Raw genomic sequence first — 13,831 nt, 5'->3', positions numbered from 1 at the left:
TCTCCCAATGCTATCCCTCCCCCATCCCCCCACCCCACAACAGTCCCCAGAGTGTGATGTTCCCCTTCCTGTGTCCATGTGATCTCATTGTTCAATTCCCACCTATGAGTGAGAATATGTGGTGTTTGGTTTTTTGTTCTTGCGATAGTTTACTGAGAATGATGGTTTCCAATTTCATCCATGTCCCCACAAAGGACATGAACTCATCATTTTTTATGGCTGCATAGTATTCCATGGTGTATATGTGCCACATTTTCTTAATCCAGTCTATCATTGTTGGACATTTGGGTTGGTTCCAAGTCTTTGCTATTGTGAATAGTGCCGCAATAAACATATGTGTGCATGTGTCTTTATAGCAGCATGATTTATAGTCCTTTGGGTATATACCCAGTAATGGGATGGCTGGGTCAAATGGTATTTCTAGTTCTAGATCCCTGAGGAATCGCCACACTGACTTCCACAATGGTTGAACTAGTTTACAGTCCCACCAACAGTGTAAAAGTGTTCCTATTTCTCCACATCCTCTCCAGCACCTGTTTCCTGACTTTTTAATGACTGCCATTCTAACTGGTGTGAGATGGTATCTCATTGTGGTTTTGATTTGCATTTCTCTGATGGCCAGTGATGGTGAGCATTTTTTCATGTGTTTTTTGGCTGCATAAATGTCTTCTTTTGAGAAGTGTCTGTTCCTGTCCTTTGCCCACTTTTTGATGGGGTTGTTTGTTTTTTTCTTGTAAATTTGTTGGAGTTCATTGTAGATTCTGGATATTAGCCCTTTGTCAGATGAGTAGGTTGCGAAATTTTTCTCCCATTTTGTAGGTTGCCTGTTCACTCTGATGGTGGTTTCTTTTGCTGTGCAGAAGCTCTTTAGTTTCATTAGATCCCATTTGTCAATTTTGTCTTTTGTTGCCTTGCTTTTGGTGTTTTAGACATGAAGTCCTTGCCCATGCCTATGTCCTGAATGGTAATGCCTAAGTTTTCTTCCAGGGTTTTTATGGTTTTAGGTCTAACGTTTAAGTCTTTAATCCATCTTGAATTGATTTTTGTATAAGGTGTAAGGAAGGGATCCAGTTTCAGCTTTCTACATATGGCTAGCCAGTTTTCCCAGCACCATTTATTAAATAGGGAATCCTTTCCCCATTGCTTGTTTTTCTCAGGTTTGTCAAAGATCAGACAGTTGTAGATATGCAGCGTTATTTCTGAGGGCTCTGTTCTGTTCCATTGATCTATATCTCTGTTTTGGTACCAGTACCATGCTGTTTTGGTTACTGCAGCCTTGTAGCATAGTTTGAAGTCGGGTAGTGTGAGGCCTCCAGCTTTGTTCTTTTGGCTTAGGATTGACTTGGTGATGCGGGCTCTTTTTTGGTTCCATATGAACTTTAAAGTAGTTTTTTCCAATTCTATGAAGAAAGGCATTGGTAGCTTGATGGGGATGGCATTGAATCTGTAAATTACCTTGGGCAATATGGCCATTTTCACGATATTGATTCTTCCTACCCATGAGCATGGAATGTTCTTCCATTTGTTTGTATCCTCTTTTATTTCCTTGAGCAGCGGTTTGTAGTTCTCCTTGAAGAGGTCCTTCACATCCCTTGTAAGTTGGATTCCTAGGTATTTTATTCTCTTTGAAGCAATTGTGAATGGGAGTTCACTCATGATTTGGCTCTCTGTTTGTCTGTTGTTGGTGTATAGGAATGCTTGTGATTTTTGCACACTGATTTTGTATCTTGAGACTTTGCTGAAGTTGCTTATCAGCTTAAGGAGATTTTGGGCTGAGACAATGGGGTTTTCTAGATATACAATCATGTCATCTGCAAACAGGGACAATTTGACTTCCTCTTTTCCTAATTGAATACCCTTTATTTCCTTCTCCTGCCTGATTGTCCTGGCCAGAACTTCCAACAGTATGTTGAATATGAGTGGTGAGAGAGGGCATCCCTGTCTTGTGCCAGTTTTCAAAGGGAATGCTTCCAGTTTTTGCCCATCCAGTATGATATTGGCTGTGGGTTTGTCATAGATAGCTCTTATTATTTTGAGATATGTCCCATCAATACCTAATTTATTGAGAGTTTTTAGCATGAAAGGTTGTTGAATTTTGTCAAAGGCCTTTTCTGCATCTATTGAGATAATCATGTGGTTTTTGTCTTTGGCTCTGTTTATATGCTGGATTACATTTATTGATTTGCGTATATTGAACCAGCCTTGCATCCCAGGGATGAAGCCCACTTGATCATGGTGGATAAGCTTTTTGATGTGCTGCTGGATTCAGTTTGCCAGTATTTTATTGAGGATTTTTGCATCAATGTTCATCAAAGATATTGGTCTAAAATTCTCTTTTTTGTTTGTGTCTCTGCCAGGCTTTGGTATCAGAATGATGCTGGCCTCATAAAATGAGTTAGGGAGGATTCCCTCTTTTTCTATTGATTGGAATAGTTCCAGAAGGAATGGTACCAGTTCCTCCTTGTACCTCTGGTAGAATTCGGCTGTGAATCCATCTGGTCCTGGACTCTTTTTTGTTGGTAAGCTATTGATTATTGCCACAATTTCAGATCCTGTTATTGGTCTATTCAGATATTCAGCTTCTTCCTGGTTTAGTCTTGGGAGAGTGTATGTGTCAAGGAATTTATCCATTTCTTCTAGATTTTCTAGTTTATTTGCATAGAGGTGTTTGTAGTATTCTCTGATGGTAGTTTGTATTTCTGTGGGATCGGTGGTGATATCCCCTTTATCATTTTTTATTGCGTCTATTTGATTCTTCTCTCTTTTTTTCTTTATTAGTCTTGCTAGTGGTCTATCAATTTTGTTGATCCTTTCAAAAAACCAGCTCCTGGATTCATTAATTTTTTGAAGGGTTTTTTGTGTCTCTAATTCCTTCAGTTCTGCTCTGATTTTAGTTATTTCTTGCCTTCTGCTAGCTTTTGAATGTGTTTGCTCTTGCTTTTCTAGTTCTTTTAATTTTGATGTTAGGGTGTCAATTTTGGATCTTTCCTGCTTTCTCTTGTGGGCATTTAGTGCTATAAATTTCCCTCTACACACTGCTTTGAATGCGTCCTAGAGATTCTGGTATGTTGTGTCTTTGTTCTCGTTGGTTTCAAGGAACATCTTTATTTCTGCCTTCATTTCGTTATGTACCCAGTAGTCATTCAGGAGCAGGTTGTTCAGTTTCCATGTAGTTGAGCGGTTTTGAGTGAGATTCTTAATCCTGAGTTCTAGTTTGATTGCACTGTGGTCTGAGAGATAGTTTGTTATAATTTCTGTTCTTTTACATTTGCTGAGGAGAGCTTTACTTCCAAGTATGTGGTCAATTTTGGAATAGGTGTGGTGTGGTGCTGAAAAAAATGTATATTCTGTTGATTTAGATTCTTTGGATAAGTCATCTTTTCTTTCATAAAAGTTACTTAGAAAATACAGACTCATAAAAAGAGAAGTTGGATACACTCTTTCAATTTAATTCAACCCCATCAATTTAGTTTAATTTACCAAACCTTGAATTATAGAGCTTTTCACTGAGCCATACTATGGTATACAATATGAGAAGAAAAACAAAAAAAAAATGATTTCTGTCTAAAAATTTCACAGTTGTGCAAGACAGATAGACATATAGCCATGGGATACAGTAACCTTAAATTATAGAGCTTTTCACTGAGCCATACCATGATATAGAATATGAAAATAAAAACAAAAAAATGGTTTCTATGTAAAAATTTAACACTTGTGCAAGGCAGATAGACATATAGCCATGGGAAACAGTAACTTAAATATCTACAAGGTTCTGAGGCGCTATGGAATGAGAGAGGTTTACTACTAATTGGCAAAAGAGCAGTGGAGCTGGGCCCTTACACAAGAGTAGGAATTTGCTAGCTTGTCAAGAAGGAGAGGTTGTCAAGAAGGAGGAGAGAAACATTATTAGGAATGTGTTCAAAGGTTATAAAGGCATATGAAACCACATAACAACACCATCCTGTATTTACTGAGCAAGAGCTCACATGTGAATTCTTCACCTGCACTATTTCTTTCATTCTTCGTACACATAGAAAACAATTCTTTGAGATTATTCCCATTACAGAGGTGAGGTATATGAGACACAGTGCTGGTAAGTATGCCTTGTATTGCACAACTAGTAAATGGGGAAATTCAAGGATCAAAGTCAAGTATGTCTAATTTTAGAGCCCACATTTTAATCACTACATATTCTTGCTGGCAGACCCAGAAAACTTCAATAATTCAATAGACTGGAATATTGTGAGTGAAAGTAGTGACACATGAGGTTGGTCAGATAGGCAAAGCCAGATGATGGAGGGACCTGTCTGTCACACTAAGGAGTATGAACTCCATCATGAAAACTGAGAAAAATAACATATTCAGATTTTCAACTGGAAAAATCTTTTGTTAACAAGGCAGCAGTGACTGAAGAAGGCAAGATTGTTATGGAGACGGGCAGCTTACAAAGGCTAATCGTAGTGGTCCAATAAATCAACGATAAAGTCTGAAATAATGTAGTGACAGTGGGAGTGGTGAGGAGGGAACAAATGAGAGTGATGTTATATAGATACAGTCAGTAGGACTTAGTAGAAGTAAGAGAGGTGGAGAAGCCTAGGATGACTTCTGGATTTCTGGCTTGGATAATTTTGTGAATGGTGCAACCATGTCTTACGCAATGCCGAATAGACCGCCTGCTATGTTCTAGTCACTTAGCAAGCTTTTTTTGATAGTAACATGATATAATGAAAGAGGTAGAGATTGAGACTCAAAAGTCTGAGGTTTCAGTCTTGACTCTCCCACTTGACTCTACCTCTTAACCATTCTGAGACTTGACTCTACCTCTTAACCATTCTGAGACTTCAATTTAAACCATCTTTAAAAAATAAGGGAGTTTTCACCAAAAAGAAGAAACCAACTATTATGTGTACCTTCACACTCATGGAGCATTCTGACCAAATAAATGAACTTGAATCTGATCAGGCCTCTATATCTACCAGGTTAGAGGAAATACAAGGATAGAAGAACATGTAAAATAAGACCATTGAGACGCATTCAGGAAAATCCAGAACATGGAAAACTTTATTAGATGCATTACTTCATTTCTTCAATAAAATAGAAGGAAAAATAAAAAAGAAGGAAAGGGAAACTCAAATTGTAAAGACTTTAGAGACATTTCTAAAGAAATTATGAAAGAATTGGAGAAACGTTGAATGCTGATCAGCATTTTATAGTATTAAGGAATGATTGTTATTATTAAGGAATTATATTGGTATTAAGTAATTAAATAAGTATATAATTAAGTATATATTAGTATTAAGGAATAGTATCATCACACCTAAAACTGACGTGATGGTATTATTATTATTATTGTTATTTGGTTTTGAAAAGAATTCTTGTTTTTCAGAGTAAAATAGTTATCTGAGGGTGGAGAAATGATTAAACAAGATTGGCCATAAAATGATAATCGTCAAATTGTTGATGAATTAATGGTAAGTCATGATATTTATCTCCACTTTTGTATATGTTTGAAATGATCTATAAATAGTTTTTTAAGGAAATGATAGAACAATTATAGGTGACCTCTAAGACTGTTTCAATTTATAATATACTGTGATACCTTATTTTCAATATATCATTACCCCTAGCAAACCTTTTCCAACAGTTGTCTAGCTACTAAATTGATTAGATTTATTCATATATGCTCATTAAAGCATTTTTTTCTAAGGAATAGTACTATAACAGTAAGAATCACAGATCCTTACTAACTTTGCTATTTCTATAATCAGGACTGTCCCAACAATACTTTTTACTGCAGTTCTCATGATCATATCATCCTTCTTCATTTAAACAGGTGATAAATCGATTCTCTTAGATGGTATGTGAACATAGATTCATTTCATTGGCCCGCCATGACCAACTGCTCTGTAAGATGAATCCATTCTGGCAAAACCCCACACTCACTGTAATGTACCTGCCACATATACTCAGTTGTCAAATCCTATTAATACCACTTTCATGTTTCCTTTAGAATCCAACCTTCTCCCTTCTTTCCTGTCAGTTCTGTCTTTGTTCAAGTTCTCATTACTACTTTCCAGGCTACAGTAGTAATATTCTAATCCCAGGCACTTGCCTATTTCCCCTTACAATCAATTCTATGGCTATAGGATTTGGAATCAAATATTAAAATCTTAGTGCTGTCTTTTGCTAGCTTTTATTTTTTAAATTTTCAAACTTTTTCAAATTTTATTTTATCTTGGAAAGAACACTTAACATGAGATCTACTGTCTTAAATTTTTAAGTGTACAATACAATACTGTTCGGTATAGGCACAATGTTATACAGCAGATCTCAAGAACTTCAGCATTTCGCATAAGTGAGAGTTTATGCCTATTGATTAGCAACTTTTCATTTTCCTTTTCCACTAGCTCTGGACAACCACCATTTCACTCTTTGATTCCATGAGTTTGACTATGTAAAATATCTCATACAAATGGAATTATGCCACGTTTGTTCTTCCGTGATTGGCTTATTTCACTTAGCGTAATGTCCCCAAAGTTCATCCATGTTGCCTCATATTTCAGACTTTCCCTCTTTTTTAAGGTTGAATAATATTCCATTGTATGCATATACCACATTTTCTTTATCCATTTATTCATTGATGGACATTTAGGTTGTTTCCATATCTAGCTATTGTGAATAGTGCTGCAACAAACATGGGGTGCTAGTATCTCTTTGAGATTGGATTCAGATTCCTTTCGGTAAGTACCCAGAAGCAGGGTTGCTGTATCATATACAGACAATCCCCAACTTACAATGGTTTATGACTTTTTTGACATTACAGTAGAGTGAAAGTGATACACATTCAATAGAAATCATACTTTGATCCCCCATACAGCCCTTCTTTTTTTCACTTTCAGTACAGTATTCAATAAATTACATGAGATATTCAACACTTTATTATAAAATAGTCTGTATGTTAGATGATTTTGCCTAACTATAGGTTAATGTAAGTGTCCTGATCATATTTAAGGTAGGCTAGGCCAAGCTATGATGTTCAATATTAAATGCATTTTTGACTTAATGATATTTTCAACTTACAATGGGTTTATCAGGATGTAACCCCATCATAAGTTGAGGAACATCTGTAGTTCTATTTTTGATTTTTTGAGGAAACTTTATTCTATTTTCTGCAGCAGCTGCAACATTTTGCATTCCCACCAACAATTGTACAAGGATTCCAGTTTCTCCACATCCTTGCCAACACTTGTACTTTTTGTTTTTATAATAGCCATCCTAACTGGTATGAGGTGCTATCTCACTGTGGTTTTTATTTGCAATTTCCTCATGATAAGAGACATTGAGTATCTTTTTATACATGTGGACCAAATGTATGTCTTATTTGCAGAAATGTCTATTTAAGTCTTCAGCCAATTTTAATTGAATCATTAGGTTTTTAAAATTCATTTGTAGGAGTTTAAACATATATTTTGGAAATTAACCATTTATTAGATACACGGTTTGCAAATAGTTTCTCCCATTTCATAGGCTGTTTCTTGCTAGCTTTTGACTTTGGGCAAAGCTCCCTCAATCTAAAAATATCTAGACCCTAGCTCCCTTTCCAAACTCATTTAGTCTTCCTTGCTTGCTAGAATACATTTCAAGATGCCTTATATAAGACTCATGAATAGCCAAGACTGAAAAAGGAGATAAATACTTTTCAAACATATTTTCATATAAAGTCTCTTTGCAGCTCTTATTTGAAAGCTGAAGAAGCTAGAATTTTTTTGGATTCTAGCTTAGAATGACATAATTTTTATGTCAAAATTTTATATGATGAAATTTTTCTATCAGAAAAATGTTAAAATATTGGCTATGCTAACATTATATTTATCTCTAAACTCTCTGCTATTTCTTTCATATCCTCTACATCCAGCTTGCTCTCTGAAACCAAAACGTAGTGTCTAGTTTGGGCACCAACCCTCACCTTTATAGTATTCTGCTGAGCTGTCTGGACATCACTATAATTACTCTTTAATCCTCCATCACTAGACCCTTTGATAGGCAATATAAGAACATTTCATGCCCCTTTAACCTCCTAATTTCCAGTATGCATTCTGCCTTCCATCCAGCCTTATCTGCTCAAACTTTGCCTAGTTTTTCCATCACTAAGTATCTAGGTCTGTGACTTTATACAATCAGTCAACTACTGTTATTTTTTGAGGGCTTGTAAGTCTGAGTGGTGAGGGATAAAAGAGACAGGTTTCATCCTGGGAACTTAAAGGAATCACAGCTCTACCTCTTCTCTTTTGTCCCAGGTCTCCCCTGTTTATGTGAAGGTCAAGTAGTGCTCTTCCTAACCCCACCCAATTTCCCAGCAAAACCTTCATGTATTCCGTAAGCCAGAAATAACAAATACCAAACTTGTACCTACTATAGATGCTTATTTAAGACCATCATGTTCTCTTACTATAATATTGTGTCCTTATGCGGTGGTGGTGGTGGTGGATGTGTGTGTCCATGTCATCTGTTTTTTATTGTGATTTACTGAAGGGCAAGGATTGCATCTGTTTAAATTGCTTTATATGGAGTCAGGGAAACCACATCTATGGTTATTTACATGAGACTAGAAGTTCTCATAGAATTTGACATCAGGTGAATTAGTAAGATGTCTCAATTGAGTCCTTGCCCTTTCTAAAAGAGAGGTCGAAGTTTAACACACAACACTGTTTGCAGATGATAGATCTGAGGGCAGAGTACTTGTAGACTCTTCTCTTGATGTGATTCCTGTAGCCAAAGGAAAGCTCTTGAATTCATTTTTCTCCTTCCCAATCTTCATTATTCAAGATTTAGGAATCTTGAATAAGCGAATGAAGGTTAAATCTTGCTGGATCTATCTGTAGCCTTCCCAGGCAACTTTCTCTCCCAACTGTATTATTGATTTCTCCCTATTGGCTCTTTTTCATTGGCATTTAATTTTCAAGTCTCTTCCATAAAACAAAGAAACAAAAACGCTCTCTTGCTCATACACATTTACACCTAGTTTCTCATAGATCGCTTGCTTTCTTTTCACAGCCAAGCTTCTAGAAACTTGCCAACATTTGATGATTTAATTTCTTCACCATCTACTCACTCCTCAACCTACTGCAATATCACCTTTGCCTCTACAACTCTGGAAACAGGTACCAATGACTTCTTTCTTGTTAATCTATGAGTTCTTGCTTGTTAACTGGAATGGACACTTTTCAGTCACTTTCCTACATGGTTTCTATGGCAGTTCACACCACCAACTGTTTCATCCTCTTTCAAAAGCTCTACCTTTCCACCATACCTATGGTACTGCACGGTCTGATTTTCCTCCTCCCTCCCTTCGTGCTACTTCTCAGGTGCTTCTATGTGCTGTTCTTTCTTTGTGTTCTGATGTTCACATTCTGAGGGCTCTGTCCTTGTCCATTTCCTCTTCTCATTCTGCAGTCTCTTTGGATGACTCCTCTCATTCTCATGGCTTCAGTTACACATCTGTTACTTTAATACAGATTTTCCTCTTTTGCTTCAGGGTCACATATCAAACTTATAATGGAAATCTCCACTTGCAAGTTCCAAAATTATCTCAAATTCCCAACTATCATTTTTCCTGTATTCTTTGTCCATTTGGTCAAGCTGGAAGTATGGTTGTCATCCTAATCACCTACCTGTTCCTTAACCCTACCTGCTCAATGTAGGCCTGTCCATTCCTGTCAACTCTACACCCCTCGAATCTTACTACTCTCTATATCACTACTGCTATTATTTTATTTGAGGCCACTGTTGCCTCATCTGAGTTAATACAAGAGCCTCTTTATTGTCTTCCCTTCAATCCATTTTTCGCACTGTGGCCAAAGCAAACTTTCTAAAATACCACTAATATATTTTAAATTTCTGCTTAAAGTCTTCCATGACTGGGATACACTCAGGATACAATATCAGCTTCTCAGAGTTTCCTAGAAAGCCCTTCATGATTTGACTCTTACATACGATTCCAGGCCCACCCCTTTTACTTCTGTCCCTCACAGTAAGCTCAGTCATTTAAAAATATTTCACTTCCTTCTTCGCACCTCGCATCTTTTTCTCAGGGTCTCTGCACATCCTACCTTTGTCTGTCTAACTCTGGCCTGTCCTTCAGGACTCAGTTCTGAAGTCACATCCTGCAGGAAGCCTGCCCCTATTCCCATCTCAACCATGGCTGGATCTACCTCTCCATACATTTCCGTAGCACCCCTGTGGTGGTGCTGAACCTTCTCTACTGTGGCTGGTCGCCTCTCTCTCATACCCTCTAGATTATGAGTTGCTGAGAATAGGAACAATCTTTTATCTGTCACTGTATCTCCAGCCAAAGTGCCTGAAGTATCTCCACACAGTGCCTGAATTAGAGCATGTATTCAATAAATATTCTTGAAATAATGCCTAATAAATAACGAATAGAAGACCATCTATTCCAGTGTTTCTGAACCATTTCTTTCATTATTGTTCTGCTAAAGAGCAAAATTTAATTTAATTTAAAGTCGCCTTATGGAGAGAAATTAAATACCAAGGGGTGGACAACTCCTTTGCAGATGAATTGGTAGAGCTCAGCAGAGCCCAGAGCACCAGGATACATTACTTTTCTTGAAGACCTCAAAAGTCTTGCCAAAAGCTAGTAGAGCGGACAGAGGCACTGAAAGCCTTAACTTTATGGCAGGCTTTGGCCAGTAAACAAAAACTACTCTGAAGGTAGACACATGTGCTTTGAAATGATTATCTTCCTAATATCATGAGAAAAAAATAGCAAATTTAAGTTATTTTTGTTGTGCTCTGATTTGCTATTCATTTGGTTTTTCTGTACAAATTCATTATTGTTTCTAGATTTTTGTATGACATGATGATAAACAATGAAATTGGCTTACAGTCTCAAAAAAAGGAATAAGATTTTGTTGGATAGGGTTGAGCTTTGGAGGGCTATAAACAATTGTAATATCTAAGGTTTTTTTTGTACTCCTAAGAACCATTCCCCAATGGGACAATATTATTTTCTTTGAGAATGCAAGTCTATCAGTATTGCTTTTTCCTCTGAGAGATCGAATAAGAAGCTCGCAGCTCATCTGTAGGAACAATATTGATAGCCATTATAGAATGTGTTTTCTGAATAGGTTTGTGACCAATGAAATTAAAGACCTATTTTAAAATGTGTAAAATTTTTTAAACCTCTCTTTCCTGCCAGATTTATACTCAAGGTATCTTAGTCAGTTTAGCTGTGATAGTAGAATTCCATAGACTGGGTGGTTTAGACAACACACATTTATTTCTCAGAGTTCTGGAAGCTGGGAAATCTAAGAGTAAGGAGATGGCAGATCTGTGTCTGGTGACGGCCCTCCTCCTGCTTTGCAAGTGGCTGCCTTCTTCCTGTATCCTCACATGGTGAGAAATGGATCTCTTCTCTCTTCCTACTTTTATGAGGGCATTAATCCCATCATGAGGCCCCATCCCATGACCTAACCTAATTCTAATTAACTCCCAAAGACTCCACCTCCAAATACCATTACATTAGAGATTAGGGTTTCAACATATGGGTTTTGGTGGAGACACAGCATTCAGTCCAGAGCAAGGGACTCACTCTCATTTGACTCAAACTGAACCGCTTAACAAAATAGGATGAATGACTCTAAATTAACTGAAAAGAGAAATGTTATTTTAATCATACACAATATTCATCTAAACAAGCTACAAGGTTTCTACCTAAAATTAGCCTTCAGGAGGAGGGATTTGCCTTGCAAATTGTCTCACATATTATGGGACACTTGTTGACTTCCTTTATATTGAACAATTAGTTTAGGCCAAACTCTAGATTCTGATCTATTGCTTTATCTCTTTCAACCACTATACAAGCATAAGGGTAGTATCTCTGGTTTTTAACACTCCAGTAAATGCTGTACCTAAAATTGCCAAAACAAAAGGCGAATCAAATATGTCTGTGATTTTACCAATGATAAATGTGGCATTAAAATTTTTTTTTTCGGCTTTTCATCTTCAGCTCTCCTTCTTCTCAGAAACCCCTGGGTTCTTCACAGATTTTCGCACATCCAGACGCTGAGCCACCCCGCACCTAGGATGCTATGTAGAAGCCGAAGCCGCACCTCCCACATGGCCCCTCTGGCCAGCCGGGCATCTCAGGTGAGAACTGCACACAGGCCCGCAGCAGCAGCTCCACCGCCAGCAGCAGCACCCTCTCTGCAGTTGGCTCTCCTGCTGCTGTGCCCTGGCAGCCAGGTCTGATGCCCAGATGGCAACCATAACAGTTGGAGTGGCTGTGGGCTTTGCTGTGGGGCACACATTAGGTCATGCCACCACTGGAGGCTTCCATGGAGGAAGCAATGCTGAGCCTTGCAAGGCCCCACATCACTTATCAGGAGCCCCAGGGAACCCAGCCGGCACAGGGGCAGGCTTACTTATATGAGATAAAGCCGTTTTTGGAATATACTCAGAACCTGAGAGACATAAATCTCTGTAAGAGTTTCGATGAGGTGCTGAAACAGTGCAGACTTGCAAATGAATTGGCCAAAGAAATGGAAAATTGGCTGTTATGACCAAGTTAGTTTAACATAAAAATATAATTGGTAGTGAAGATATAAAGTGTAAAACCATCAGTTAAACCCCTTCTGTGTCATTCATAGCTTTCTTGCTGCAGAATTGAAATGGAAGAGAGTGTTCTTACTTTGTAGAATTTCATTAAGATGGGGTATACTTTGGGACTGGGCAAATGTTTGTGTGGCCTCCTTCTACCAGCTATTATGATTTTATTCTTTGTGAGTTAATTAGAATAAAGTGATTTTCTTCCAAAATTTTTGTTCCTGGAAACATCTTGTCATAATAATCCAAACGTGTGCATTCTCAAAGCTTTTAATATTTTCATCAAACTCCTTCACACTATTGTTGTTGTTGTTGTTGTTTGAGGTGAAGTTTCACTCTGTCCCCCAGGCTGAAATGCAATGGCATGACATCGGTTCACTGCAACCTCCGCCTCCTGGGTTCAAGCAATTCTCCCACCTTAGCCTCCTGAGTAGCTGGGACTACAGGCGCTTGCCACCATGTCTGGCTAATTTTTTGTATTTTTTTAGTAGAGACGGGGTTTCACCATGTTGGCAAGGCTGGTCTCAAACTCCTGACCTCAAGTGATTCACCCACCTTGGCCTTCCAAAGTGCTCGGATTACAGGCATGATTACAGGCCACCGCGCCCGGCCTCACTAACTATGAAGTTAAAGAAGCAGTGCTTCACAGTTAGATGATTTCCAGGCTTCATTCTCATTTATTTATTCACTGAATACATATTTATCGAGTCTACCAGGTGTCATTACATACTTTGTTCTGGGCTCTGGGAATATAATAGTGACAAAATCCCTCCATATATTTTAGTAGGGAGACAGATGATATATACAATAAATAAGCAATTATATAATGCTTAGAGTGTGATAGAGTAATAAGTGAAAAGTTAAAAAAAGGTCAAAAAAATAATGGAGGAGGGTGTTCAAAATCATCTACATTTGCCTTCAAATGAATCTAAACTGCGGTAAACTCATTTGATTTCTTAAGCTTCTGTTTGAATTCCCTCCCTCCTAATAGAGAATTATTCTCTTTCCAGTGGAATATTTTAGTTATTTTTAAATATTATTAATCTTAAGCATTGAACAAAAAAATTAAATATATGTATTCTTGAAAATTTCTAGACACAACTTGGCCAATAAACTTTTGGAGTAATCTTCTTACTGAGAAAATGGACATTGCTATTTATTCAAGGACATAGAGCAAGTGACAAAAGTAACTGTATTGGCATGCTTAGAC

The 13,831-nt window shown here is 37.6% G+C and overlaps 1 pseudogene; it reads left to right on the top strand.

Annotated features, from left to right (window-relative positions):
• The first annotated feature begins 11,314 nt into the window (after positions 1–11,314).
• On the top strand, positions 11,315–12,759 carry LOC101139286 (coiled-coil-helix-coiled-coil-helix domain-containing protein 2-like; annotated as a pseudogene).
• The last annotated feature ends 1,072 nt before the right edge of the window (positions 12,760–13,831 follow it).

This window comes from Gorilla gorilla, chromosome 3 (genome assembly GCF_029281585.2).
Source record: "Gorilla gorilla gorilla isolate KB3781 chromosome 3, NHGRI_mGorGor1-v2.1_pri, whole genome shotgun sequence".
Classification (NCBI taxonomy): domain Eukaryota; kingdom Metazoa; phylum Chordata; class Mammalia; order Primates; family Hominidae; genus Gorilla; species Gorilla gorilla.
Note: the sequence above shows the minus strand (reverse complement) of the source record. Positions and strands in the feature narration are given on the sequence as shown.